This window comes from Eleutherodactylus coqui, chromosome 1 (assembly GCF_035609145.1).
Source record: "Eleutherodactylus coqui strain aEleCoq1 chromosome 1, aEleCoq1.hap1, whole genome shotgun sequence".
In the NCBI taxonomy this organism is placed as follows: Eukaryota; Metazoa; Chordata; class Amphibia; order Anura; family Eleutherodactylidae; genus Eleutherodactylus; species Eleutherodactylus coqui.
Window position 1 is genome coordinate 75,672,456 of NC_089837.1, and position 20,804 is coordinate 75,693,259.

Consider the following 20,804-nt stretch of genomic DNA (forward strand, 5'->3'; position numbering starts at 1 on the left):
ATCTTACCCGCAACCTCTGTCCCTGCCTACTTGCCTTCACTCCTGGCTAACCCCAGGCGGGCAACTGGGTGGCGGTACCTACTCTATCTAGGGACCGAGGAAGGGATGTTGGCATACCTGGGTGGAAAGGCAGATGATAATACCAACACAAAACAATACTGATAATACTGAGGCAGATGGAAAAACCTGGCAGATAGAAACAAGAAAGCAGACAAGCTGACAGAGGCAGGAGATGTACAGATGCAGACTAGCTAACTCTCTGAAGGAAACCAATAACTGGCAGTGTTTGCAGTCACTGCCAGACTTTTAAACCAAAGCCTCCGCCCAGAGGCGGAGAGAGGGAGGCAGCCAACTCCCAATAGCACATAAAAAGGGAGCTCATGCATGGCAGCTGCACTCAATATGTCACGGTGTGACTCAAAAGTTGCTGCGACCACAAGATGTATATTACAAAAAATCTACCAAGGCTTGATTTTTGGCAGTCTGCAGGTCATGGTCACTTATGAGCTGCAACATGACGCCACTGACTTAAATCAGAGTGTGAGTTTACAGGGCTACACAGTGATCTTTGGTTGCATTACCTGTGTCATGACCAAAGTTGCCATGTAGTCCTAACCTAACTAGCATCAAGAGTGTTCCAAGACTGGTTGAACCATGGACAGACATCTGACAGATCACACAGTGGCAGGCCACATATGGTTGATCCTAGACGTGAGCATCAGGTGGCACATCTGTTATGTCAGCAATGATGTGGCACAGTGGACTGACTGACCTAGAAGTTGACAAATTTCCACAATGACCATACGGCATACCTTGAGTCAACTAGGGTTCAATAGCTGACGACCGACAAGGGTGCCCCTGATGAGCCCTTGTCATTGCCAGCAACACCCAAGAAAGACTTCAATGGACCTCGAGCACCTAACCACCTAATTCCCTATAGCTTTGCATCTAAGTGCTTTCACACGTGGCTGAAAATTCTACCATAGACAAATCTGCACCAGAATCCATATGTCTTAGAGGGTATTTACACAGGCGAGTGTGATAACGGTCCGAGAACCTCAGACTGAGGCCTAAAAAAGAAGGGCACATGCGCTAATACGGTAGCAGCTACAGAACGTATTAGCGCACTATGGCAAAACCTATGTGCGAGTAAAATAGAGCAAGTCCTATCTTTTCTCGTGCGTAGTATTAACACACGATAATCCCATTAGTTAAAACAAAACCATTATAGTCAATGGTTTAGTTTCGTCCTGTTTTGTACCCGTAATTTTCAAAAAATTGCTCATATAAATTAACCCTTTTTTAAAAATGGTTTTTTTCATGTGCATTTGTAAGGAGCTACTCAAGAAGGGGTTATATGTTTGCCTTGGTAATGGACAGAGATCCACAAACATTTGCACAAAAATTCATCACGTGCACCAAAAATTGCATAAAAATGTCACATTGTACTACTGAGCATGCACTGTGAGGGCTGATGACATCAGTACTATAAAGGTTTTGGAACTGCAACACAACAGAAGAACAGGGAATGTTGCTGTGTAGGAGACTGATTAAGTTGACCGAAGTCTGAAGATCAGTGACTGTGTCTTCATTCACACGGGGAACTAGGCGTGCAAGAATCACACGTGTAAAAAACACGGGGCTATTAGAACCAATGGTTTCCTATGGAAATGTTCAGATTCCTTCATCTTAACTTTCCCATAGGAAACCATTGGCTCTAATAGCAACATGTTTTTTACACGCTTAATTTTTGCGCACCTAGCTCCCTGTGTGAAAGAGGCCTAAGAAAGAGGAGTAATGGGAAGTAGTAATAGGAGTCTGAGAGGTCCAACAACCAGAGGAGAGAGACATTGCGCATCACAGAGTGTCTGCTGAGGGAATTAGATAGTGAGCGGCAACAAGATGCAAAGCATAGGGCTGCTCTCCTGATTGCACCAAAGAGTCCCCATGTTATGGACCAATGGGAGATTATCTACAAAGAGTGATTGGAAGGTGACAATCTCCTTTGCAAGCGACAAACTGTAAGTGAGTTGCCTCATCACCACTAGTAAAGGCCAAAGATAATCTTTCAAAGGACTGAAAGATTTTGCAATCTATTTGCATAAAGTCTTAATGGCAATTGACACCTTATCATCTTCATTTGCATGTAAAAGAGCCTCCAGGAGCTGCAGAGCCCAGCATGTGATTAGACACACAACCAGTCGTGCACACATCTGAACTGTTCTCTTCCCGGTTGATGGCAGATTACAATGATATTTGCAGACTATTGAGAGACACTTTATCTCTGACTAGTTGAACGATGGATTTTAAGTTCACCTTTTCAAATGAAAAGTGCACAATGCCCGCGTTTACATGTAACGATTGTGGCTCATTTTTGGTAGTTTCAACTAATTTTGAGCGATAACCGTTACCTGTAAATGGGCCTTAAGTGAGTACGCTAATACAGAATCACAAGGGGCTTGTTGCAGTGGGAAACACTGTAACAGTTAATAACAAAAATTGCCATTGCTCACAAAAAAAATGTGATACATCACAGTCAGTTCTCAGAGGGAAAATGCTACATTTAGTTATAGTGTGTTGCAAGTAGTGCAGCCAACATTAACCCTTTCTCATAAGGACTGTACTTCATTCTACTGTTATAATCATTATCCCTGCAAACATTGTGAATACTGATTTTGATATATACAATGCTGTTATTTTATTGTCTGGAGAGAAGATTATCTATAGACCGGAGTAGTGCACATGGCATCAGTCAGGGGGTTCACTCATTCTCATGCTGATATTATTAGCATTTTTATGTTTTTCAATACGTTTTGTATATTTTTGGCATCCTGAAACCTGCATCGCACACCACCTCCCTCTACACAATTTCTGTGCATCTGGCAATATATAGAAATTGTGCATGAAAGTCTACTGTCCGAATACACCCTTGCTTGCATATTTTGAAGTGGATATACAGAGGTATTTCAGCAGATGTCGCCTTGGAACAAATCTGCAGCAATTCAACTTGAAATCTGCATGTAAGGCATATAAATTTTGGTGCAGAATTGTCTGTTGGAAATTTCTGCCATGCCTGAAAGCACTCTAATAGTCGTTATCTATGAGGTTTTGTAATCCTTTCACCTCATCATGAGTACAGAATGATGATTCGTTGCCTTACCTCCTCCTTTATCATTGTCTGACTCTATGAGTAGTCATTGATGTGACCCTGTAAAGTTATGATTATATGAAGACTCACAGTTAGACATACAGTTGCATAGTTACAGACAGGATACCTGCCTCTCTTATATTGTTGCATCTGTATTCTCAAACTCACGCTCTGATTCCTTCATTTCATGTAATATTCTGTGCGGCATTAAATATGTATTATATGTGAAGGCCATTGAGCAAGGTTAAAGAAAGACAACACAGCTTCAACACAAAATCATATATATGTCTAGTTGCAAGAAAGTGTGGTCAGATTGTTATAATTATAGGCAAACATAATCTAACTAATAGCAGACATATAGATAGATAGATAGATAGATAGAAATGAGATAGATAGATAGACAGATAGATAGACATGAGATAGATAGATAGACATGAGATAGATAGACAGACATGAGATAGATAGACAGACATGAGATAGATAGATAGATAGATAGATAGATAGATAGATAGATAGATAGATAGATAGATAGATAGATAGATAGATAGATATGGGATAGATAGATAGACATGAGATAGATAGATATGGGATAGATAGATATGGGATAGATAGATAGGATATTCTCGTCAAAGGAAGTTATCCCCTATTCATAGGGAATAACAATGTGCTTATTGGCAGGGGTTTGATCACTGGGACTGTGCTTGAAGTTGGCTATCTCTGGAGGTGAATAGAGTGGAGGCACACATGCACTATCCTACCAAAAACTATGCTACATAAGATATAGAACCTTGGAGGTGTAAGGCCGCCTGCAGACGGCCGGGTCGGATCCCCCTGCGAGATGCAGACCCGTGCCCCTGCAGAGGCTTGCAGCTCCCCCGCTCCCGGCGTCCTTATTCTCTGCTATGCCCGCACATGCGCACAGAGGAGCCAAGCGGTCACCAGTGACCTTTCTGTGCGGGCCTCTGCGAGGCATGGCGCGATTTGTTTTCAGTGTGTGATTTCACGCGGACAAATCGCGGCCATCTGCCTAAGATTATGTTTTCTAATGCAATTCTATGGCAGCGGCCACGGGTGGAAATTCTGTGGGAAATCCCACTGCGGAATTTCCGCCTGTGTGCAGGGGGCCTAAGTTATGGATGCACTAGCCTGCTTACAATGGTGCAAGGAGCATTGTCATTGAATACATGAACAATGGAAGAATGAAGTGAAGAATTACGCTACTCAAACTTCAAATCAGATGGAGGTACCTTGGTGTGGAGGATGACTGGGGAATACCTTTTGCTTGAGTGTGTTGTGCCAACAGTTTAGTATGGCGAAGGGTCTGTTACAGCCTGGGGATGTTTTATGTGGCATGGTCTTGGTCCGTTGGTTGTAGTGACAAGAACGATGAACATGGAGGTGTACCCATACATTCTAGACAATAATGTGCTGCTTACAATATGGCAATGCTCTGAGAATAGTCAGCGATACTTCAAACAACACAATGTGCCATGTCACATGGTGGTTTGAGGATATGGATGTTCCTCGATTGAACTGGCTGCACAGAGTCCCAACCTGAAACCTACTGAATATCTTGGGACACACTGGAATTTCAGGTCAGAAAATACGAACAGTATCCATCTTCTGAAGTGTATCAGATGTTAGTAGAAAATATGTCACCAAAGGAGTCCCACAAAGCATTAACACATGGAAATACAGTAAATACTACTTATGAGACAAATTTCTTTTGCTAGGGTATGTGGCCTCTGCGGCCAGAACTTTAGGATGTGGTGGGGCTGAAATCTCAGCATTGGTAGAAGTCCAAACAGTCAGACCTCCACCGATCAGCAATTTATCCCCTACCCTTTGGTAATTGGAATACCCTTTAATGTTCACATAAAGGCGGCCAGATCTGTAATATTACATGGGTATTATTAAGTCATTATAGTGTAGAAATGTTCTGATGAATCAATGGAAGGAGAAAAGGAAAAAGACAAAGCAATACAGGCCATGCAAACACAGATTGCTGTGAAAATACCCAAGATGTAGGAAATCAATTAGTCCCAGTGATTAACAGCTTGGTAATCCCTTTGCTATTATTCCAGACAATTGCCTGTTCAGAGTTCACATTCCTTACACATAATATTTCAAAGGAGGAAAGAGAATAATGTAGAACTTCATACAGAACAGTGAATTGGTTAAAGGGGTCTTCCAGGATAACCAATATTTTGATAACCCATATTTAGAATACGTCATCTACACGGCCCCTTCAAACAGCTGATTAGTAGGGTGCTGGAAGTCAGACTCCCACCGATCTGATATCAATATTCTAAGAACAGGTCAGGAATATGTCACCACCGAACAGCACCATAAACTAAGTTGTGGTGCTGTTCGGGGAAAAAACGGGGAGCCAGGGTATGTCATTTTTATACTCACGAGCTTCTAAGTTCCTGTGATGTCCTCTGGTGAAGTCCACATGTGGTATGAAAATGTGACTCTTTTCAGAGCACTATGCGCACACTCCCATAAAGAATCACATTTTCAGACTGCATGTGGACTTCACTAGAGGACACTGTGGGCTGGAGCTGTTGTGTATAAATTGTATAGAGCATGAAGCTATTACCTTAATATCATAGTTCAGTATAAACATATGTATATTGTGTAATATGTTATTTTTGTTATGTTTGGAAAAACTTTTCAATTAAATGAAATATGGTAAAAAAAAAATGCATTCCCCGACTGCCATCATCCCCCCGAACAGCACCAGAATTCAAGTAATGGTGTTGTTCGGTAGTGACAGTGTCCCTTTAAGACCTGGAAACCCCCTTTAAGCATGTACTGAATACACACAAGCTCTCATTGGGTTGGGGTAATAGCATTTGAGTAAGGGTGGCTTTGCACAGAACATCTATAGTCCGAAAAGACACTAAATAGAGCGAATATAAGTGATAGATGTTCCATGCAAACACGGCTACCAAGCAGACGACGAGCAAGAATTTGTTTACTAGTAGCTTCATTCATCTAACTTAAAAATAGTTACTGGTTGATTAACTGAGTGTGCATTGGGCATGAGACAAAATTTTAAATACCTGCCCACCAAAGAACCTCACTAGTTGATGAACGATATTTGGCCCACGTAAATGGTCCCATCAATTTGTTCAGCGATTGGGAAATTGCACAAGTGAACCACAATCACTCTGTGTAAAAGCACACAAACAACAGCCATTCATACGCTATAGTGACTATTTTGAGTGACTATTCAGACGATAGTTGTCTCGTGTAGAGCCCCCTACTCTCATGACACTTAGGATGGCCTATAGTCATCAGGTCTGAAGGACTGTGGACCAAGTCAGAAACCCTCTGATGGGGTAGGGTCTCATAGCGAAATCAATAAAGGACTCTCTTCCATGCCGTTAACTTTGTTCCCACTGAACTCTTTATCAATCATTGTACATCATGAATTACATAAATAGGAAGAGACACAAGCTATTATTTAACGAGAGAACTACTGAATAAGCCACTATTGGGTTTTGTGACCATTGTTTTTCCCATTTGGAAATGTATTTAGTGTATACCCACCAACCGGGCTTCTAGTCATTGACTCTGTTTTTACACTAATTTTCCGATGACCTGGACTGACTGTACAAACAGACAATAAGATATTGTGTTATCAGAAAATGACCTATTTTTTTTATAAATCGCTATTTTTTTGTTCAACATATTTTTAAAGGATTTTGGTTGTTTTTTATGTTTTAATGTCTTAATTTATATTCAAAAAATATTTAAATATCCTGTAGTTTCCATACTGACCACTAAGAATCATTTTACACAGGACAACCTGTCGGGCATAGATGCTCAACCGGTCGTCTCAGCGATGATCGTTCCTGTGCTTTTACCCAGGAACGATCATGAGTGAATGAAGGCGGAGCAGGCCGGGGAACATTATGGCTTGCCCGACTCCATTTACAGTAAACAGGTAGCCCTTCATAGATGAGTGACTACCTGTTTACACAGGCCGATGTGTCGTTTAGTCAGTGCATGCTTTCACACTGAACGACAAACGTTCAAGTTCTCCCTGATCGTGTGAATCTTAACGATTTGTGGCCTGTGTAAAATGGCCCTAAGTCTAATGATAGTCTGACACTTCCTGGTCTGTAGAGAGTACTTTTCAGCAGTCATCTTGCTAACATCACAGGCAGGACTGTAATGAAAGAGGACACCTACATTATATATACTGGAGATAACACAGGATCTACCATTTGTAGTGGCCCAGAACACCATCCTGGTCCCCTCCATAGATATCATACATGTTTGTCCTATGTGGATGTACTGTGCAAAGCTTGTCTTGTCATATCCAGTTTGTGTGTTGCACAGCTGTGGCGCTTGAGAGGTTAACTTTAATAAAATCACTGTCTGCACGTAAATGTATCAGTTTGTCTTGTCATGTGGTACAAGTGAGATTATAAATATGAGTGTTTGAGAGCGGGAAAGGAGTCCATCTTCAGGAGTTCCAAGAAGTGCTAACACAGAGCCACATGGAAGCACCTTCAGCTTCTATGTAGGTGAAGATGGAGGAAAAGATGCGACATCCCGTAGCGTTTGGAGTGTGGATGTGAGAGGAGTGAGTCCCTTCATCAGAGAGAGAGAGCCCTACAAAAGTTCTAAAACAGGTACCTGTTCACACTACAAGCTTTTCCTGTGCGGCTGTCCATAGTTAGGATCACAGCACAGAGGTACTTTATTGTGACACCCACGTGTCTGCTGTGCGGGGTGTTTATTGGCTAAGCCTTCTTTAGTAATTGTCTGCCAGTGAGGGGTTAATCGATAACACCCGGGACTAATTAGGCTGCCCAGCCATTTTAATCATGGCGCAGGCATGTCCTGCATTGATGTAAACGGGCCCAGCAGCGTAGGAAAGTACAGTAGAATGCGCGAATAAGTGTGCTAGACACATTATAGCGCTCCATTCACAATGCAATCTCGTCTGCATGGAGCCCTTAATAAATTTCCTCATGATTTCCACATGCATACCCACTGAATTCATATGTATTTTCTCTTCAGCAGGCAACCCTCCGCTAGGCGTACCCAAAGGCCTACTGTGCCTAAGGGCATCTTTAAACAACCGCATGTGCATGTGTTTTTGTATGCATAAAATATAAGTGTGCAAAGCACAGGGAATAGAACCCATAGATGGCAATTTATATGTACCCACGCTTCGCGCGCACAGAAGAAGAATAGGGTCTGCACTTTTTTCAGGGATGTTTGTACACCAAGGGCCCCATAGAAGTCTTTGGGAGGTGCGCAAATGCACACTCTATATGCAGGCAAAGAACACATCTGGACCTCATTAGGCTAAATAGCATCTTTAATCATGGAAGGGGTATGTCGTCCGTGCTTGTGATCTGGCCCTACTTGCACAAAAAGTACAATACTATGTGCCGATATGTGCAAAAATCTACCTAATTCAACCTTGTTCACTGTGCAAATACATTGCATTGAAGTGGGTGCAATTCCGCATATGGTCATCTGAAGCTGCCCTAAAGGTAAATCTGTTTCTCCAACAGTTATCTTAGGTTGTGCTGCTGGACTCTGTGTTGTATTTCAGGGTTCCAGCAGTACACTTTCCCAGGTAGGGGTTATTTGAGCTGGCTGGGTGTGGTTGTTCTTGTCAGCCAATATCCTGGGTTTAGGTGTAGATATATACCGCAGCCCCTCTCCAAGAGTAAGCTGTATTTCCTCAGTCTTGTCTTCCTGTGTTTGTGTCATGTCAGCTTGCAGCTTGCTGTGTGTGCTGTGTCTGGTAAGCTTGCTGGGTGTTTTGTGTCTTGTGCTGCCTGTTTTGTGTTTTGCTAGAGTAGGGACCGCAAGACACAAGGAGCCTTAAATGCGGCCCTGCGGCTTAAGTTCATTAGCCAATGTACGAACTAATCCCTCGTTTTTATATTCAGCTGTATCATCTGCGAGCTTGAGTGGTAAGTGTGTTTATCATCTGTCAGTCTGTGCATTAGGTTTGTCTGTACTTTTCCTGGTTCTGTGTACCACCTATTCTGGGAGAGCCAAGGCAGAGCTTCCAGCGTAGGGCCGCTTTTATCGAGGCGATCGCTCCGCTTGTAGATAGAGCCTAGTCATCTTTCCTTCAGCACAAGGTCATTTTCCCTAACCCATGTCCTCGGATCATGTTCGTGTGGGGCCGGTGCTTAGTTGCCCACACGAATGTAACAAGTTAAGGCTTACACAGATGAACATTTTTGCGCAGGTTTTTCCATACGTAAAATTCATGCCCGCAAAACATGACAAAGCGAACCCATTGATTTCAATGGGTTTGTTCTCATGAGCGTGTACACTCTAAAAACCTGCGCGAGATGGAAGTTAGGACCTGCCCTATCTTACATGTACATGTTACACAGAAAACTGCCATAAATGTTTATGACAGGTGTAAATAATCAGGGGGAAGGGTGTGACCCTGTGGACAACCCTTGTTCATGCTCAAGCAGTTGCGGTGAGCATATTTGCGAATATGTTCGTCTGTGCCTTTCCTTCATTGTCTGTAAAGCATTTGTCCTTCTCATGTGTAATTCTTGGCATGTGCCACTTTGTAAATGAATGTGACCATGCTTCCTGAATTCTTCTTTGCTGATCTCTAGTAAAGCATTGTGTGTAGTACATTATCTCACTATCTACCTGAGTAAATAGTGTGTAACAGGTGCACCCACCGGTTGCTGTTCACAAATGTACAAAGCAGGGTAAAGGTCATCCACACAAAAAACTGATTGACAAAGTACATATTTCCTACTTCCTGCCGAAGACCAACCCGCAGCCCATACGCAATTAACATTGTGTCTGGGCCACGGGGACCAGCAACATCGCATAGCGACAGCACAGGAAATACAACTATCTGACCACCTGTGTGTCTCCGCGGTCATCCACCTTGCAGATAATTCAGGTACATGGGGTCGTCAGCCAGGGGCACAGCCGGATTCCGCTGTGGGAACCCGCATGTGGAATCCGGCTCACTCATGTGCAGCTGGCCTAACTGCAAATAGGGTATCCTTGAAGGGGTTTTCCGGAACAGTAAAAAAAAGGCTAAATGGACTTAAAATAAAGAAAAATTGAATACTCGATTATCTCTGCCGATCCCCGTCCAGCACTACAGCCCCGGTGTCAGCCACACGGAACCCAGAAGAAGCAGCGGGTGGTCATTTCGTTCATCGTGCGCATGACCGCCCAACTACTCACAGGCTTCAGCGTCCATAGAAGAATCACCACTTACGAAGGAAGAATCTCTACTTTGACCATCTCTGACCTCATGGCTAGGCAACTCCGTACTTGACCTGTACCCTATTCTGGAAACAACATTGCCCTACAATAGTTTTATTGCATTTAGTTTGGATACTAACAGCAGCTTTGTATCTTTTTCTAGAAAGAACATTCCCTGCCCCTCGCTCTTAAGAAATGTTTGGATCTCTTCCAGGCCCGGATTGGCCCACTGGGGGAGTGCGGGGAATCCTCTGGTGGGCCCTTGGCCTAACATGTGGGTTTCCTTATATTAGTAGGCTCCCCTGAGCCCACAAGCAGTGAGCCGCACGTAATTTCACGTGGTGCCACCCCTTTCCTTGTGCACTGAGACAGTCACTGTGTAAGTGGCAAGATGTTTTAGAGCACGTTCCCAAGTAACAGCTACTGCCTGCAGCTGAAACTCCACTAAGCCACAGCTGCCAATAGCTGTGTAAAAGGGTATGAAAATGGAATGTATATTGTTTGTGCACTACTTCATTCAGTAATACGTGCTGCTGAGAAAACTATAGTTTTGACTGTTTTGTAACATTTTACACTATTCAAGCTATTTGCACCTGGGGAAGAGTGTTTGCTGCCTTGCACTATGCGCTGGTCCCTGGTTGCTAAAGTAGAGCAGGAGAGAAAGTGAAAGAAAAAGTGAGGGCATATGTACTAAGCTGAAGATACAAAAGGGAAGCTGTGCAACTAGGAGATAAGAGTGTGTTACTGGAGCATGTAGCTGAAGTGAGGCTCTGCCTGTATGCTGTAGAAAAGTTGATTCATTCCTCAAGAAGGAGAGAGGCTAACAGAATTTCACAGACTCCGAAGACATCTAATTCCGCAGAGCACCGGCAGAACCGAAAGCTGTGCCTTCGTTCAAATGAAGTTCCACGTGTTGCAAGCATCATGCAGAGCCAGGATTTCTTTGAAGAGTCACACCTGGGACTTGCTCACCATGTATCTGGAGTCATTGGGGCACCAGTGCTGCCAAACTGAGTGCAACAAAGGCAGTCCCAAGGACAAGATGGACATACCAGGCAAGCCCCTGTCCTCGAGACGCTACGTGGCTCCACTGGACTTACCACCCACCGATCCTAAACCTGTTCAAACCAGCCCTAGCCATTCAGCTTTGGGCCTTATTCACATGGGCTACAAAATCACACGACTTTGTAGCGCTACAAAAACCCATCTATGTGTAGCCCATGGTTTCCAATTCTTTCTTTCAGGCTACAAAACATCTCTCATGTGAAAGAACCCATTGGAAGCCATGGGCTTCACATACCTGCGTTTTTGTATTGCTACAAGATGCACGATTTTGTAGCCCATGTGAATAAGGCCTCCCTGCCGCACGATCTTGCCGACTTACTGTGAGCAGTTCATACCTTACAGGAATAAAGTTAGGAGTAGGAGAAACCAAAATGGCTCAATAACAATGCAAAGGGGGCAATAAAAAAGAAAGCATTTAGGTTGGCTGCTCACGACCGGATTCGCATTGCGGAATCCGGAGTGGGCGTCCGCCTCTGGGTTCTGCAGCAAATACCTTGCATAGCATGCTATAGAAAAGCGCTTTTTCCTACACACAAGCGGAAATTAATTGCTATTTTCCGAACTGAACCTCTGACTCTGATGTGAGTGAACCTTTAGTTAACCTTCCTGGCTTATCTGTCAGTTTTCTACAATCACACTACGCATAGTAATGTAATGTAAAATGAGTCAGCCAGCGGATGGTTACATTGTCTCAAATGAAAGCTTACAATTACAATATGTATCTCTAGATCACTTCAGCCACAATTGTTCAATTCCTGGTGAAATTGCAGTTTAATGCAGCACAGTCTGCACTCTTTATTAAGTAGATGTACACTATGGGGTACAGTATTATGCTGACCTGGGCAAGGGGATGTACCAAGATTACAAGATATCCACAAGATAAGGGATGACTTGCTGATTAATGGGTGTTTCAACAATGAGACCCCCAAGAATCTTGAGAACAGGGGTCTCATGTCCTCTTTACTGCACCCCCCGCAGTGAGGAGGAGACTGAATAGACTGCTGGTTGCACAAGCGCACTAATGTTCCATTCACTTTCAATGGGACTGTGAAGCTAGCTAGGCAGAAGCATTCAGCTATTTCTGTCAGCCCCATTGAAATGAATGGAACACCTATTGTGCATGCTCAGCCAGTGCTCCATTCATTTCGACGTCCCTGTGGAGAGACGTGACTCCATTGGTGATTGTTGAGGGTCTCAGAGGTGAGACTTCCACAGAAGAGCAAGTTATTCCCTATGCTTTGGATAGGGGATAACTTGTAATCTTGGCCCATCCACTCTGGGTCTTGGACCATGGGCTTTAAAAACACTAAGTGCCATGAGCAGTTAGTTTAGATACCTACAGAGGGTTAGCCACTTCCCCATATAGAAGGATCTAGAAGCCATGGTCATTTAGGACACGTATAAATCCAGTGTTTTACGTCTTATTGAATGGGAACTTTTGGTTCCTGTATATCCATGTTGCATTTGATGCATCGTCTGTTTTTTTGTCATCTGTTTTTTTATACCAAAGGAGGCCCAAGTTCTTTCTAGTATTGCTTAGCAATGTTCCATGAAAAACAGAGTGTACACAGATGTCTTCCATCTATGTTCCATCCATTGGACACGCTCATGTGAATAAGCCTTTACTCTGCAGACTCTTCTTTATTGGTGCAAATGGATGTAACAGTAACAAATCCCATGCTCCACAAGTCAGAGTAGAGAGCCGCTGAAGAGAGCAGACCCTGTCTCATCCATGCGTTACATCGTTGATTGCAATGCAATGCTTCATTTCCCTTGGAGTATCACTTGCCCCGGTGAAGTACTGGCAGCAGGTCAGCTTGTCATTGAGAGACCTGTCATGCAGGAAGGGATTATAGAGTGTTCCTACGCGATCATTGGCCATGTAAAAGGTCCTCCTTACTCCTTAACCTTTACAGGTTGATAGTTTCCAAACTAAGGATTGGTTAGTTTTCACAATTAAGGTGCAGATTGACAATGGCTAGGTGCACACTAACATTAACGGCACGTTGTGCAGAAAGACTCACTCGTAACTCGCATCAAACATCACACAGGCTCAACATGTATTATTTCTCGTCCATGAAACAAACAGGAATAGGCCATGCCATGACTTTGTTTTACATACACTATGGGTCACTAGTGCGCACTTAGGCAAAGGGGCATATAATGCAAGATGAATGCAATAGTTAGGATGATTTAAGCTACATTAAATTACTCCTAAACTTATACATTTTGACTCTATTAACTGCCATCCATGCACTTTCTGGTATATTTGTTATACATTACTATGATTGTATCATTTCATCAGTCATTATTGAGAAAAGTGTAAAACAAGTTTTCAATGTGTGAAAACTAATTTAAAAGTTTCCATTGGTCAGGAGTGACACATATCACTATAATCATCACTAGACGCATTTTTGACAATTTTTATTATGTGTATAGGTACTGCTGTACGAGGGGGCTGCTGATAAGTGTTTGACTTTACCCAGAAAGAAACAAGATAGGAAGATGAAACTTTACATTTCTTCCACAGACTCTCCACTGATGTCAACACACTTCTTACATCGGGATTCCAAGTTCTGTAAGCCTTGCAAAAAGAAGGATTTCAGTTGTGCCTCAAACCAGTCACCCGTAGCAGCCATGGCATCATAAATGGTGTGAAATTTGGTCCCCTTGAGGTGTTTCTTCTGGTTTGGAAACAGATGATAGTGAGAGGGAGCCAGATCTGGTGAATAAGGTGGGTGGTCAACCAGCTGGAAGCCTAGCTCCACCAGTTTTGCCGTGGTCGCTTGTGCAGTGTGAGCGGAGGCGTTGTCTTGCAGGAACAAGATTCGTTTGGACAGCTTTCCGCGCCTTTTAGCCTTTGGGCTGCCTTCAGTTGGTCCAAAAGTTCAATGTAATACCTTGCATTGATGGTGGAACCATTTTGAAGGTAGTGCACTAGCAGCATGCCCTTCTTATCCCAGAACACAGTCGCCATCACCTTAGTGGCTGAACTTCTTTGGGTGAGGAGAACCACTGTGCCTCCACTCTTTTGACTGCTCCTTGGTTTCAGGGTCATACAAATAAATCCAGGTCTCATCCATAGTGACCAGTCGATCCAGGAAGTTCTTATCAGTCCAGAAACGCTGACAAATGGACCGGGAAGTTTTCACTCGCATGCTTTTCTGATCTGTTGTCAAACATTTGGGGACCCACTTTGCAGATAGCTTCTTCATGTTCCAATGTTCATGGATAATGACACAAACACGTTCACGAGAAATCCCCATGATGTCGGCTATTCCTTTAGCTGAAATTGGCTGATTCTCCAGTATGAGGTTGTGCACAGCATCGACGATCTCCGGAACAACAACCTCTCTCGGTCGTCCAGGGCGTTCGTCATCATTGGTGCTGAAGTGGCCCGTTTTAAATTTGGCAACCCAGTTCTTAACTGTAGAATATGAAGGGCATTGATCCCCCAATGCCTGCGACATATCACCCTGAATATCCTTCGTGGACTTTCCTTGCAGAAAAAGGAATTTTATCACTCCTCTGCTCTGTAGACTCCGCCATTTTTCTTCCCGCGTGCCTAGATCACTGTTGCCATAAGCTACAAACACAACATTTTGAAAACATATATTAGAGACACACAAGGCTTTCATGTGATGTAACATTCCTTACCATAGAAACAAAAAAAGAACACAAAGCCAAAGACTTATCGCCCCCCCCCCCCTCCCCCTCCCTCCTTGTATACCAATATTCAGATCTGCTTTCCAGGAAGCAGAAAACATATGTTAAAGGGGTTATCTCAGTTCTAATTGCTTTGCTGCAGATAGCACCTCTGTACATTGCAGTGGCCTGGATTAGTACTGCAGGCTGAGATCTATTGCAGCGAGTAAGACTCTATCTGCAGAACCAACCCAGGCCACTGGGAAATGTACGGAGCTGTTTCCTGTACTAAAACAGCTAGAAGTGGGACAACCCCTCTAAAGCCCAATTAAACATATGGATATAGACTTAAGGAATATGTGCAAGAAAAGGGTAGCACATATCTATAATCAAAGTGCCATGTATATCAGAAGAACTTTTGCTGCTATGAAAAATGGTCCCGAGTACCTGGATTCACTAATCTGACACATCAGCAGGGTGGGGACTGTCAGATTCCCCCAAATGCCTTCAGGCCTGATAGCTCAGAATGATTTTCAACTCTTGCAGTGTGATACAAAGCTAGGAAGAATGCAAAAAATGGGGCGTGCCATAACACACCTATGTCAACAGCTGTCTGGATCTGTAGCGGCCTGCATAACCCTCTCTGGGTATGGCTGGGAAATGTCTCAAGGAACGCCCTGTGATATGAAGATCAGCTCAGCTTGGTCCCATTTCCAGTGAGGCTGACTCATTGTGTCACATCGACTCTGTACTAGGTCACTGTCAGTAATGAGTAATGAGGTGGCACATTTCAGGTTTTTGAAGCCATGGCTGAAGTAAGTGCAGCAAATAAAGACCTGCAATTTGTGGTCTAATCTTCAGCTAAAATAAGAACATAAAACAATTTAGGTCAATATATGGGATAATGATTTAACCACAAATCATAGCAATATTAGAAGTCTCCAAGGAGTCCACTGATCATAAAACAGGCTGATTGCATTCAACTTCAGGGTTACATCCTATAGTCTACGTATATCATTCCTTATAGACAACCTCAACTATAGCAAGACTGCTTTCCGAAGAGCAATGACAGCTTCATGTGAGTTGCTGGTGGAATAAAGTAATCGCTTCTTCTTAAAAATGAGTATATATAGCTACAGAGACCTGTATTACAATGCCACGCTCTCTATACAGTGCCTACCTGGTGCCAACTAGAGGGTCCACCAAACACTGCTAGACATAATGTTCCCGAAAGCTAGTCAAAATGCCTCCAATATCAAGAATAATGGCCTCGTGTTAGCCACAAGGCTACTTAATGTCAGGAAAAATGCCCTCTGATGTTAGCCACATTGTCTCCCATTGTCAACCACAATACCTCCCAAAACCAATTACAGTACAATATACTGCCTTAGGCAGCCCCAATGTGCCCGGTGTCAGCCGTAATGCTCCTATTGCTAGACACAATATATTACTTGAGCTTACTTTACCTCTTCTCCCATAGCCCCCCAGGCAAGTAATAATTAAGGCCCATTTAGACGGGACGAGTGTCGGGCAAATGATGCCCGACACTCGTCCCCGCACATACTCACTCTCGTGCACCTGCATGGGAGCTAGTATCGCTGGCTCACAGTGGGAAGGCTGCAGGAGGTTCTCTCCTCATGCTCCCCTGCCCCTCTCCATTGCCTTAACATAGCGCCCATTCAATACTGAACGGCTGCTATTTACACTGAACGATAAGCGATCAGCTCATCGTCCATCATATATGCAGCATACAATCCTGAACAATGAGCTGATCACTGATTGCTCAGTGTAAATAGCAGCCATTCAGTACTGAATGGCCGCTATGTTATGTCAATGGAGAGGGATGGAGGAGAGCAAGAAGTAAAATCTCCTCCAGCTGCCCTCCTTCGAGCCAACAATACTAGTGCCTGTGCAGAAGCACAGGAGCTAGTATGTGTGGGGACGAGTGTCGGGCATCGTTTGCCCGACATTCATCCCGTCTAAATGGGCCCTTACTTCCCTGTTCACTCCATGCTGTGCCCACTAACATGTAAGTTAAGGAGAAACCTCTGACAGAACACAGACTGTAACTTTGCAGACTACTGGAATATCACATTATAGGGATTTTTTAGGAATATGTTCTCTTATGCACATAATTGTCTTGCTTCTACTCAATGTGCTATAATTAATGTGTTGACAATGTCAATTCTGTATCTTTCTTATATCAAACCTGTCAGCTTGGAAATGAAGTAGAATCTATGGGCAGCATGTAATCTATGGGCAGCATATATATTTTTGTGGGAGGAGATTCAGTATTAGGGCAGCATCACATGAGATAATGCGCAAAAACACTCACGAACAAAGTTTGAATAGGTGCATAATCTGTGTGTTGCACATGTGTCTGCGCTTAGTACTGTACTTTTTGTGCACACAGGGTCCATTCACTTGCCCATTCTATGGATTGTATTGACTATTAAAAGCCTAAGGAGCTTCAGATGTGTTCTTTTCCCAGCAGTTTCTGCAGTGTCACACTTTTCCCCTTGTGTATTTTCGCACTTCCCATGGACTTCTATGGGATTTTTGCTGCGAAAGATGCAGGGAAATAGAGCAGGTCCTACTTTTTCTCCATGCGCACCAAAAGTGTGTAAAACAAGCGCATGAGAACGAACCCACTGAAATCAATGGGTTCTATTTTTGGTGTTTAGTGCACAGATTTTGTGTGCACCAATACCTGCGCAAATATGGTTGTGTGAAGAAGTCCTTAAAGAGGTTTTCCGGGATTAAGCTGTTGATGTCCTATCCTTAGGATAGATAGGTAATGGATATCAGATCGGTAAGGGTCTGTCACTGAGGACCCCTGCCAAAAAGCTGTTTGGAAAAGCTGTAGTGCTCAGACCTAACATGTCATGTTCATCAGTCATATGGCCTGAAGGCAGCTCAGTCCCATACACTGATAGGCAGTGAAGTGACAGTGGCGTGAGCGGTGGGGATGATCTATATTATTAATATCTTAGTCCCAGGAACCCCTTTAATTGCATTTTATTTATTGAAATACCCTTTCTTTCTTGTAAGGAGTCCAGTAGGCGGTCCTAATAAGTGATTGACAGCCTTTATATAGAGATAGCGATCAATCACTTAGTAGGACCGCCCACTGGACTCTTAACCATAGAGATAACAGGGATTTTAATGAATATAATGACAAGTTATACTGAATCTTTCCCAGTATATATCAATCTGCTCAGCTCCTCTATTACATGCTGCCTGCAGATTCGGATGCATTTTTAACATGACAGGTCCCCTTTAAGCAGAGTTGCCAGGAAAACATTTGTAGATAATGGTGACTGGCGTGAAAGCTTCTTTACAAGCAGTCTCATGGCACTAATAATGTGTAAGAGGTAGTAGACCATGTATGTCTGGTTGAAGAGTTGTTCCTGAACTTTGTGTCAATGAGTTATGAGTCAGCAGCCATTTGATCTTTTTCTATGGAACGTAATAGAGTGTCACATTCAAGTTGCTTTCTGCCTGTCTGAGTAAACGAACCAAGTTGCTCATACACATCGCATATTAGTCAGCATGTTTCCTATTATCAACTGTGACACAAGAGTTGATCAGCTTGAACTCAACCTGTCTGAGCCCTTGATTCACCTAATGATAAGCAGCGCCATGTGAATTTGATGGCCACTAATCTCTTTTTTCCAGAAGCAAAAAGTGCAGTCTGAAGCGCTGTAGTTAACCGTACTGTTTTGCGTATGCTTTGCATGTTCATATGCACGCAGAACACATCCACACCCTGATTTAAATGGCTATTAAGCCTAATGAGTTCCAGATGTGTTCTTTTTTTCACTGAATTGCGCAGTGCATTGCGCATTTGCGCACCTCCCATTGACATCTATGGGAACCTTGGTAAAAAAAAAAATGCGCAGGAAAATTGTCGCAGGTCCTATTTTTTTGTATGCGCAAAAATGGGAAATGTGTATGCATGAACCCATTTAGATCTATGCGAAATGGTTGCGCAAATACGGCCATGTATGATGGAGCCCTATCTTCAGTTTTTCCGTTTCCAAAAATGGAACAGAGAAATGTAAAGCCCTAAGGCCTCATGTCCACGGGCAAAATAGGATTTAAAATCCGCAGCGGATCACCCGCATGCGGATCCGCATCCCATAGGCATGCATTGACCACCCGCGGGTAGATAAATACCCGCGGATGGTCAATAAAAGGGAATTTTAAAAAAATGGAGCATGAAAAAAAACGTGACATGCTCCATTTTCGTGCGGGTCTCCCGCGGGGACGGCTCCCGCAGGCTTCTATTGAAGCCTATGGAAGCCGTCCGGATCCGCAGGAGACCTAAAATAAGAATAACTAAGGCCTCATGTCGACGGTGAAAATCAGATCCGCTACGGATTCTCCATGGAGAATCCGTAGTGAGCCTGATTTTCCCCGTGGACATGAGGCCTGATGGAGCCGAAACACTGATGTGAATGGAGCCTAACTTGTGTGGCCAACATAAGGGTGCATTCAGACGACCGTATATCGGCTGGATTTTCACACCCTGCCGATATACGGCGTCTCTCTTTGCAGGGGGAGGAGGCTGGAAGAGTCGGGAGAAGTGCTCTGAGCTCCTGCCCCCTCTCTGCCTCCTCTCCACCCCCTCTCCACCCCTCTGCACTATTTGCAATGAGAGGAGGCGGGGTTGGGGCTAAATTCTGGGAATTAGCTTCGCCCCCGGCCTGCCTCTCCTCATTGAAAATAGTGCATGGGAGTGGAGAGGAGGCAGCCTCCTCCCCCTGCAGAGAGGGACGCCGTATATCGGCCGGCGTGAAAACCCAGCCGATATACGGTCGTCTGAATGGGTCCTTAAGATGTTGAATCGTAGAACCATACAATCGCAGGTCCAAGTCTCAGGCAGGGACATAGAGAAGGGGAAAGAAAGAAAGAAAGAAAGAAAGAAAGAAAGAAAGAAAGAAAGAAAGAAAGAAAGAAAGAAAGAAAGAAAGAAAGAAAGAAAGAAAGAAAGAAAGAAAGAAAGAAAGAAAGAAAGAAAGAAAGAAAGAAAGAAAGAAAGAAAGAAAGAAAGAAAGAAAGAAAGAAAGAAAGAAAGAAAGAAAGAAAGAAAGAAAGAAAGAAAGAAAGAAAGAAAGAAAGAAAGAAAGAAAGAAAGAAAGAAAGAAAGAAAGAAAGAAGTCAAAATATATCAAAGTAAAAAAAAATAAGCATATTAAACCCCTTAGGCTGTTTTCACATGGGCGAGAAACCCATGAGAGATTTGTGTGTTGCAAGATGCACAAATCTTGCGCAAATATGAACCCTATTCTTTTAAATAGAGTCATATACATGAGCGATGTTTTTTTCCCGCACTGCTGCATGCCCTTTCTTTTTGCATTCCTCAGAACGCATCTCCCATTGTCTTCAATCGCTACTTTATTAAAGTGATGGGAGATGTTTTTGCCTTGCATCGTCATGAAAATGTATGCTGGCAAATGCGATATCAGACTGAGTTGCCTAATATCACACTCGCCCGTGTGTACGTAGACTAATGCACATTTTTCGTGAATTTTTCTGTTTTTGTTTTTTTTAACAAAAAACACGTAATGACCCGTACAATAACTGAAGCACACTTTTTATATCTCATGGGCAGTCGCTATAAAAAAAAGCAAAAATTAGGAGGGGCAAAGAATTATATGCTAATTGTGTTATATGCTAATTGCGCTTTATACGCTTCTATTCTTGC